The 10000-nt window shown below is 62.4% G+C and overlaps 1 non-coding gene across 1 annotated transcript; it reads right to left on the reverse strand.

Annotated features, from left to right (window-relative positions):
- Positions 1-6221: 6221 nt before the first annotated feature.
- On the reverse strand, positions 6222-6340 carry LOC148058728 (5S ribosomal RNA). Its single transcript, XR_015709618.1, has one exon. It is a non-coding gene; the product is annotated as a 5S ribosomal RNA (ribosomal RNA).
- Positions 6341-10000: the final 3660 nt, after the last annotated feature.

Below are 10000 nucleotides of genomic sequence, written 5' to 3' on the forward strand. Positions count from 1 at the left end.
TTTGAGGCACCAGGCTCGGCCACCCTCCGAGCCTTTTCACTCCCTCTCCTGTTATGGTGCCTCCCTATTAACCTCTAGGTGGTTGCGCTCGTGACATCAAAAAGACCACTTTTTGCAGAGCAGTCACACTCGGAAAAAATTTCTTTCGTCAGGCAAAAGAACCAGAGTTCTCAGCGGTCATCCACTCCAACCTTGTCCGACTTTGAGGCACCAGGCTCGGCCACCCTCCGAGCCTTTTCACTCCCTCTCCTGTTATGGTGCCTCCCTATTAACCTCTAGGTGGTTGCGCTCGTGACATCAAAAAGACCACTTTTTGCAGAGCAGTCACACTCGGAAAAAATTTCTTTCGTCTGGCAAAAGAACCAGAGTTTTCAGCGGTCATCCACTCCAACCTTGTCCGATTTTGAGGCACCAGGCTCGGCCACCGTCCGAGCCTTTTCACTCCCTCTCCTGTTATGGTGCCTCCCTATTAACCTCTAGGTGGTTGCGCTCGTGACATCAAAAAGACCACTTTTTGCAGAGCAGTCACACTCGGAAAAAATTTCTTTCGTCTGGCAAAAGAACCAGAGTGTTCAGCGGTCATCCACTCCAACCTTGTCCGATTTTGAGGCACCAGGCTCGGCCACCCTCCGAGCCTTTTCACTCCCTCTCCTGTTATGGTGCCTCCCTATTAACCTCTAGGTGGTTGCGCTCGTGACATCAAAAAGACCACTTTTTTCAGAGCAGTCACACTCGGGAAAAATTTCTTTCGTCTGGCAAAAGAACCAGAGTTTTCAGCGGTCATCCACTCCAACCTTGTCCGATTTTGAGGCACCAGGCTCGGCCACCCTCCGAGCCTTTTCACTCCCTCTCCTGTTATGGTGCCTCCCTATTAACCTCTAGGTGGTTGCGCTCGTGACATCAAAAATACCACTTTTTGCAGAGCAGTCACACTCGGAAAAAATTTCTTTCGTCTGGCAAAAGAACCAGAGTTTTCAGCGGTCATCCACTCCAACCTTGTCCGATTTTGAGGCACCAGGCTCGGCCACCCTCCGAGCCTTTTCACTCCCTCTCCTGTTATGGTGCCTCCCTATTAACCTCTAGGTGGTTGCGCTCGTGACATCAAAAAGACCACTTTTTGCAGAGCAGTCACACTCGGGAAAAATTTCTTTCGTCTGGCAAAAGAACCAGAGTTTTCAGCGGTCATCCACTCCAACCTTGTCCGATTTTGAGGCACCAGGCTCGGCCACCGTCCGAGCCTTTTCACTCCCTCTCCTGTTATGGTGCCTCCCTATTAACCTCTAGGTGGTTGCGCTCGTGACATCAAAAAGACCACTTTTTTCAGAGCAGTCACACTCGGGAAAAATTTCTTTCGTCTGGCAAAAGAACCAGAGTTATCAGCGGTCATCCACTCCAACCTTGTCCGACGTTGAGGCACCGATGTCGGCCAAGTTCTGAGCGTTCCACCGCCGAATGCCACTGGTCCTCAACACAGCGGACTTCCAATCCAACCTTGTCCGACTTTGAGGCACCGAAGTCGGCCTCAGCCCGAGCCTTCCCCCGCCGACCTCACTGGAGCCCGCCATCCAGGGACCGGCGGAGGTCGCCCGCATGACCGCGGCAAAGTGTCTCAAAGTCGGGCACGACCGCTCGAGTCACCCGCCAACCCGGTCCGGGGCACCTCCAGGGACCGGCGGAGGTCGCCCGCATGACCGCGGCAAAGTGTCTCAAAGTCGGGCATGACCGCTCGAGTCACCCGCCAACCCGGTCCGGGGCACCTCCAGGGACCGGCGGAGGACGCCCGCATGACCGCGACAAAGTGTCTCAAAGTCGGGCACGACCGCTCGAGTCACCCGCCAACCCGGTCCGGGGCACCTCCAGGGACCGGCGGAGGACGCCCGCATGACCGCGACAAAGTGTCTCAAAGTCGGGCACGACCGCTCGAGTCACCCGCCAACCCGGTCCGGGGCACCTCCAGGGACCGGCGGAGGACGCCCGCATGACCGCGACAAAGTGTCTCAAAGTCGGGCACGACCGCTCGAGTCACCCGCCAACCCGGTCCGGGGCACCTCCAGGGACCGGCGGAGGACGCCCGCATGACCGCGACAAAGTGTCTCAAAGTCGGGCAGGACCGCTCGAGTCACCCGCCAACCCGGTCCGGGGCACCTCCAGGGACCGGCGGAGGACGCCCGCATGACCGCGACAAAGTGTCTCAAAGTCGGGCACGACCGCTCGAGTCACCCGCCAACCCGGTCCGGGGCACCTCCAGGGACCGGCGGAGGACGCCCGCATGACCGCGACAAAGTGTCTCAAAGTCGGTCATGACCGTTCGAGTCACCCGCCAACCCGGTCCGGGGCACCTCCAGGGACCGGCGGAGGAGGCCCGCATGACCGCGACAAAGTGTCTCAAAGTCGGGCACAACCGCTCGAGTCACCCGCCAACCCGGTCCGGGGCACCTCCAGGGACCGGCGGAGGACGCCCGCATGACCGCGACAAAGTGTCTCAAAGTCGGGCACGACCGCTCGAGTCACCCGCCAACCCGGTCCGGGGCACCTCCAGGGACCGGCGGAGGACGCCCGCATGACCGCGACAAAGTGTCTCAAAGTCGGGCATGACCGCTCGAGTCACCCGCCAACCCGGTCCGGGGCACCTCCAGGGACCGGCGGAGGACGCCCGCATGACCGCGACAAAGTGTCTCAAAGTCGGGCATGACTGCTCGAGTCACCCGCCAACCCGGTCCGGGGCACCTCCAGGGACCGGCGGAGGACGCCCGCATGACCGCGACAAAGTGTCTCAAAGTCGGGCACGACCGCTCGAGTCACCCGCCAACCCGGTCCGGGGCACCTCCAGGGACCGGCGGAGGACGCCCGCATGACCGCGACAAAGTGTCTCAAAGTCGGGCACGACCGCTCGAGTCACCCGCCAACCCGGTCCGGGGCACCTCCAGGGACCGGCGGAGGTCGCCCGCATGACCGCGACAAAGTGTCTCAAAGTCGGGCATGACCGCTCGAGTCACCCGCCAACCCGGTCCGGGGCACCTCCGGGGACCGGCGGAGGACGCCCGCATGACCGCGACAAAGGGTCTCAAAGTCGGGCAGGACCGCTCGAGTCACCCGCCAACCCGGTCCGGGGCACCTCCGGGGAGCAGTGGAGGTCGCTCGCATGACCGCGACAAAGTGTCTCAAAGTCGGGCATGACCGCTCGAGTCGCCCGCCATCCCGGTCCGGAGCTCAACACTTTGTCGTTTTTTCCACTCCCTCCCCATTAACCTCTAGGTGGTTGCGCTCGTGACATCAAAAAGACCACTTTTTGCAGAGCAGTCACACTCGGAAAAAATTCGTTTCGTCTGGCAAAAGAACCAGAGTTCTCAGCGGGCTTCCAGTCCAACCTTGTCCGATTTTGAGGCACCAGGCTCGGCCACAGTCCGAGCCCATTCACTCCCTCCCCTGTTGTACTCGCTCCCTATTAACCTCTAGGTGGTTGCGCTCGTGACATCAAAAAGACCACTTTTTGAGGAGCAGTCACACTTAGGAAAAATCCGTTTGCGCTCACACCATCCCTCCCCATTAACCTCTAGGTGGTTGCGCTCGTGACATCAAAAAGACCACTTTTTGAGGAGCAGTCACACTTAGGAAAAATCCGTTTGCGCTCACACCATCCCTCCCCATTAACCTCTAGGTGGTTGCGCTCGTGACATCAAAAAGACCACTTTTTGAGGAGCAGTCAGACACCGAGGTTTTCTGGATTTATGTCCGTTTTCCTGGTTCTCTGACTCGGGCACCTTGTGACCGACATCCCCCCCTTCCCTGGTTCTATTTTGCCGATACTTTGGTGAGTTTTCTACCCGCAAACCAAGCCCCCCAAGCCCGCCGCCTGGTGGGGGAGCATGCCGCCTGGCCCGGTTCTATTTTAGGTCACTTTGGTGAGTTTTCTACCCGCAAACCAAGCCCCCCAAGCCCGCCGCCTGGTGGGGGAAGAGGCCCCCTGGTCCCGGTTCTATTTTAGGACACTTTGGTGAGTTTTCTACCCGCAAACCAAGCCCCCCAAGCCCGCCGCCTGGTGGGGGAAGATGCCCCCTGGTCCCGGTTCTATTTTAGGACACTTTGGTGAGTTTTCTACCCGCAAACCAAGCCCCCCAAGCCCGCCGCCTGGTGGGGGAAGATGCCCCCTGGTCCCGGTTCTATTTTAGGACACTTTGGTGAGTTTTCTACCCGCAAACCAAGCCCCCCAAGCCCGCCGCCTGGTGGGGGAACATGCCCCCTGGTCCCGGTTCTATTTTAGGACACTTTGGTGAGTTTTCTACCCGCAAACCAAGCCCCCCAAGCCCGCCGCCTGGTGGGGGAACATGCCGCCTAGCCCGGTTCTATTTTAGGTCACTTTGGTGAGTTTTCTACCCGCAAACCAAGCCCCCCAAGCCCGCCGCCTGGTGGGGGAAGAGGCCCCCTGGTCCCGGTTCTATTTTAGGACACTTTGGTGAGTTTTCTACCCGCAAACCAAGCCCCCCAAGCCCGCCGCCTGGTGGGGGAACATGCCCCCTGGTCCTGGTTCTATTTTAGGACACTTTGGTGAGTTTTCTACCCGCAAACCAAGCCCCCCAAGCCCGCCGCCTGGTGGGGGAGCATGCCCCCTGGTCCCGGTTCTATTTTAGGACACTTTGGTGAGTTTTCTACCCGGAAACCAAGCCCCCCAAGCCCGCCACCTGGTGGGGGAAGAGGCCCCCTGGTCCCGGTTCTATTTTAGGACACTTTGGTGAGTTTTCTACCCACACTGCAGGTCCCCAAATGCCGCCATCTGGTGGGGGAACATGCCGCCTGCACCGGTTCTATTTTAAGTCACTTTGGTGAGTTTTCTGCCCACACTACGGGTCCCCAAATGCCGCCATCTGGTGGGGGAACATGCCGCCTGCACCGGTTCTATTTTAAGTCACTTTGGTGCGTTTTCTGCCCACACTACGGCTCCCCAAATGCCGCCATCTGGTGGGGGAACATGCCGCCTGCACCGGTTCTATTTTAAGTCACTTTGGTGAGTTTTCTGCCCACACTACGGGTCCCCAAATGCCGCCATCTGGTGGGGGAACATGCCGCCTGCACCGGTTCTATTTTAAGTCACTTTGGTGAGTTTTCTGCCCACACTACGGCTCCCCAAATGCCGCCATCTGGTGGGGGAACATGCCGCCTGCACCGGTTCTATTTTAAGTCACTTTGGTGAGTTTTCTGCCCACACTACGGCTCCCCAAATGCCGCCATCTGGTGGGGGAACATGCCGCCTGCACCGGTTCTATTTTAAGTCACTTTGGTGAGTTTTCTACCCACACTACGGGTCCCCAAATGCCGCCATCTGGTGGGGGAACATGCCGCCTGCACCGGTTCTATTTTAAGTCACTTTGGTGAGTTTTCTACCCACACTACGGGTCCCCAAATGCCGCCATCTGGTGGGGGAACATGCCGCCTGCACCGGTTCTATTTTAAGTCACTTTGGTGAGTTTTCTGCCCACACTACGGGTCCCCAAATGCCGCCATCTGGTGGGGGAACATGCCGCCTGCACCGGTTCTATTTTAAGTCACTTTGGTGAGTTTTCTGCCCACACTACGGGTCCCCAAATGCCGCCACCTGGTGGGGGAACTGCCGCCTAGTCCCGGTTCTATTTTAGGTCACTTTTCTCACTTTCTGACCCACAAATAATGCCCCAAATGCCGCCGCCTGGTGGGGGGAACTGCCGCCTAGTCCCGGTTCTATTTTAGGTCACTTTTCTCACTTTCTGACCCACAAATAATGCCCCAAATGCCGCCGCCTGGTGGGGGGAACTGCCGCCTAGTCCCGGTTCTATTTTAGGTCACTTTTCTCACTTTCTGACCCACAAATAATGCCCCAAATGCCGCCGCCTGGTGGGGGGAACTGCCGCCTAGTCCCGGTTCTATTTTAGGTCACTTTTCTCACTTTCTGACCCACAAATAATGCCCCAAATGCCGCCGCCTGGTGGGGGGAACTGCCGCCTAGTCCCGGTTCTATTTTAGGTCACTTTTCTCACTTTCTGACCCACAAATAATGCCCCAAATGCCGCCGCCTGGTGGGGGGAACTGCCGCCTAGTCCCGGTTCTATTTTAGGTCACTTTTCTCACTTTCTTACCCACAAATAATGCCCCAAATGCCGCCGCCTGGTGGGGGGAACTGCCGCCTAGTCCCGGTTCTATTTTAGGTCACTTTTCTCACTTTTCTACCCACAAATAATGGCAAAAAAAAATGCTTACAGCACCCAGTATTCCCAGGCGGTCTCCCATCCAAGTACTAACTGGGCCCGACCCTGCTTGGCTTCCGAGATCAGACGAGATCGGGCTCATTCAGGGTGGTGTGGCCGTAAGCGAGGGAAGCGCTTGTGAAATGCCCCAAAGTGTTGAAAATGTTCCCCAGGCCCCTGGTTCCCCATCCCCGCAGGAGGAGGCTCCCCAGGCCCCCTGGTTCCCCATCCCCGCAGGAGGAGGCTCCCCAGGCCCCCTGGTGCAGGAGGAGGCTCCCCAGGCCCCTGGTTCCCCATCCCCGCAGGAGGAGGCTCCCCAGGCCCCCTGGTTCCCCATCCCCGCAGGAGGAGGCTCCCCAGGCCCCATGGTTCCCCATCACCGCAGGAGGAGGCTCCCCAGGCCCCCTGGTTCCCCATCCCCGCAGGAGGAGGCTCCCCAGGCCCCCTGGTGCAGGAGGAGGCTCCCCAGGCCCCCTGGTTCCCCATCCCCGCAGGAGGAGGCTCCCCAGGCCCCCTGGTTCTCCATGCCCGCAGGAGGAGGCTCCCCAGGCCCCTGGTTCCCCATCCCCGCAGGAGGAGGCTCCCCAGGCCCCCTGGTTCTCCATGCCCGCAGGAGGAGGCTCCCCAGGCCCCCTGGTTCTCCATCCCCGCAGGAGGAGGCTCCCCAGGCCCCCTGGTTCTCCATCCCCGCAGGAGGAGGCTCCCCAGGCCCCCATGTTCTCCATGCCCGCAGGAGGAGGCTCCCCAGGCCCCTTGGTTCTCCATCCCCGCAGGAGTAGGCTCCCCAGGCGCCCTGGTTCTCCATCCCCGCAGGAGGAGGCTCCCCAGGCCCCCTGGTTCTCCATCCCCGCAGGAGGAGGCTCCCCAGGCCCCATGGTTCCCCATCACCGCAGGAGGAGGCTCCCCAGGCCCCCTGGTTCCCCATCCCCGCAGGAGGAGGCTCCCCAGGCCCCCTGGTTCTCCATCCCCGCAGGAGGAGGCTCCCCAGGCCCCCATGTTCTCCATGCCCGCAGGAGGAGGCTCCCCAGGCCCCTTGGTTCTCCATCCCCGCAGGAGGAGGCTCCCCAGGCCCCTGGTTCTCCATCCCCGCAGGAGGAGGCTCCCCAGGCGCCCTGGTTCTCCATCCCCGCAGGAGGAGGCTCCCCAGGCCCCCTGGTTCTCCATGCCCGCAGGAGGAGGCTCCCCAGGCCCCCTGGTTCTCCATCCCCGCAGGAGGAGGCTCCCCAGGCCCCCTGGTTCCCCATCCCCGCAGGAGGAGGCTCCCCAGGCCCCCTGGTTCTCCATGCCCGCAGGAGGAGGCTCCCCAGGCCCCCTGGTTCTCCATCCCCGCAGGAGGAGGCTCCCCAGGCCCCCATGTTCTCCATGCCCGCAGGAGGAGGCTCCCCAGGCCCCTTGGTTCTCCATCCCCGCAGGAGGAGGCTCCCCAGGCCCCTGGTTCCCCATCCCCGCAGGAGGAGGCTCCCCAGGCCCCCTGGTTCTCCATGCCCGCAGGAGGAGGCTCCCCAGGCCCCCTGGTTCTCCATGCCCGCAGGAGGAGGCTCCCCAGGCCCCCTGGTTCTCCATCCCCGCAGGAGGAGGCTCCCCAGGCCCCTGGTTCTCCATGCCCGCAGGAGGAGGCTCCCCAGGCCCCCTGGTTCTCCATGACCGCAGGAGGAGGCTCCCCAGGCCCCCTGGTTCTCCATCCCCGCAGGAGGAGGCTCCCCAGGCCCCCTGGTTCCCCATCCCCGCAGGAGGAGGCTCCCCAGGCCCCCTGGTTCCCCATCCCCGCAGGAGGAGGCTCCCCAGGCGCCCTGGTTCTCCATCCCCGCAGGAGGAGGCTCCCCAGGCCCCCTGGTTCTCCATGCCCGCAGGAGGAGGCTCCCCAGGCCCCCTGGTTCTCCATCCCCGCAGGAGGAGGCTCCCCAGGCCCCCTGGTTCCCCATCCCCGCAGGAGGAGGCTCCCCAGGCCCCCTGGTTCTCCATCCCCGCAGGAGGAGGCTCCCCAGGCCCCCATGTTCTCCATGCCCGCAGGAGGAGGCTCCCCAGGCCCCTTGGTTCCCCATCCCCGCAGGAGGAGGCTCCCCAGGCCCCTGGTTCTCCATCCCCGCAGGAGGAGGCTCCCCAGGCGCCCTGGTTCTCCATCCCCGCAGGAGGAGGCTCCCCAGGCCCCCTGGTTCTCCATGCCCGCAGGAGGAGGCTCCCCAGGCCCCCTGGTTCTCCATCCCCGCAGGAGGAGGCTCCCCAGGCCCCCTGGTTCCCCATCCCCGCAGGAGGAGGCTCCCCAGGCCCCCTGGTTCTCCATGCCCGCAGGAGGAGGCTCCCCAGGCCCCCTGGTTCTCCATCCCCGCAGGAGGAGGCTCCCCAGGCCCCCATGTTCTCCATGCCCGCAGGAGGAGGCTCCCCAGGCCCCTTGGTTCTCCATCCCCGCAGGAGGAGGCTCCCCAGGCCCCTGGTTCCCCATCCCCGCAGGAGGAGGCTCCCCAGGCCCCCTGGTTCTCCATGCCCGCAGGAGGAGGCTCCCCAGGCCCCCTGGTTCTCCATGCCCGCAGGAGGAGGCTCCCCAGGCCCCCTGGTTCTCCATCCCCGCAGGAGGAGGCTCCCCAGGCCCCTGGTTCTCCATGCCCGCAGGAGGAGGCTCCCCAGGCCCCCTGGTTCTCCATGACCGCAGGAGGAGGCTCCCCAGGCCCCCTGGTTCTCCATCCCCGCAGGAGGAGGCTCCCCAGGCCCCCTGGTTCCCCATCCCCGCAGGAGGAGGCTCCCCAGGCCCCCTGGTTCCCCATCCCCGCAGGAGGAGGCTCCCCAGGCGCCCTGGTTCTCCATCCCCGCAGGAGGAGGCTCCCCAGGCCCCCTGGTTCTCCATGCCCGCAGGAGGAGGCTCCCCAGGCCCCCTGGTTCTCCATCCCCGCAGGAGGAGGCTCCCCAGGCCCCCTGGTTCCCCATCCCCGCAGGAGGAGGCTCCCCAGGCCCCCTGGTTCTCCATGCCCGCAGGAGGAGGCTCCCCAGGCCCCCTGGTTCTCCATCCCCGCAGGAGGAGGCTCCCCAGGCCCCCATGTTCTCCATGCCCGCAGGAGGAGGCTCCCCAGGCCCCTTGGTTCTCCATCCCCGCAGGAGGAGGCTCCCCAGGCCCCTGGTTCCCCATCCCCGCAGGAGGAGGCTCCCCAGGCCCCCTGGTTCTCCATGCCCGCAGGAGGAGGCTCCCCAGGCCCCCTGGTTCTCCATGCCCGCAGGAGGAGGCTCCCCAGGCCCCTGGTTGGGAGAGGGGGAAAAAGAGCAAAGTGTTTAAAAATGCCCCAAAGTGTTGAAAATGTTCCCCAGGCCCCTGGTTCCCCATCCCCGCAGGAGGAGGCTCCCCAGGCCCCCTGGTTGGGAGAGGGGGAAAAAGAGCAAAGTGTTTAAAAATGCCCCAAAGTGTTGAAAATGTTCCCCAGGCCCCTGGTTCCCCATCCCCGCAGGAGGAGGCTCCCCAGGCCCCCTGGTTGGGAGAGGGGGAAAAAGAGCAAAGTGTTTAAAAATGCCCCAAAGTGTTGAAAATGTTCCCCAGGCCCCTGGTTCCCCATCCCCGCAGGAGGAGGCTCCCAAGGCCCCCTGGTTGGGAGAGGGGGAAAAAGAGCAAAGTGTTTAAAAATGCCCCAAAGTGTTGAAAATGTTCCCCAGGCCCCTGGTTCCCCATCCCCGCAGGAGGAGGCTCCCCAGGCCCCCTGGTTGGGAGAGGGGGAAAAAGAGCAAAGTGTTTAAAAATGCCCCAAAGTGTTGAAAATGTTCCCCAGGCCCCTGGTTCCCCATCCCCGCAGGAGGAGGCTCCCCAG

The sequence above is a fragment of the Callionymus lyra genome, unplaced genomic scaffold (assembly GCF_982586985.1).
Source record: "Callionymus lyra unplaced genomic scaffold, fCalLyr1.hap1.1 HAP1_SCAFFOLD_48, whole genome shotgun sequence".
Taxonomy (NCBI): Eukaryota; Metazoa; Chordata; class Actinopteri; order Syngnathiformes; family Callionymidae; genus Callionymus; species Callionymus lyra.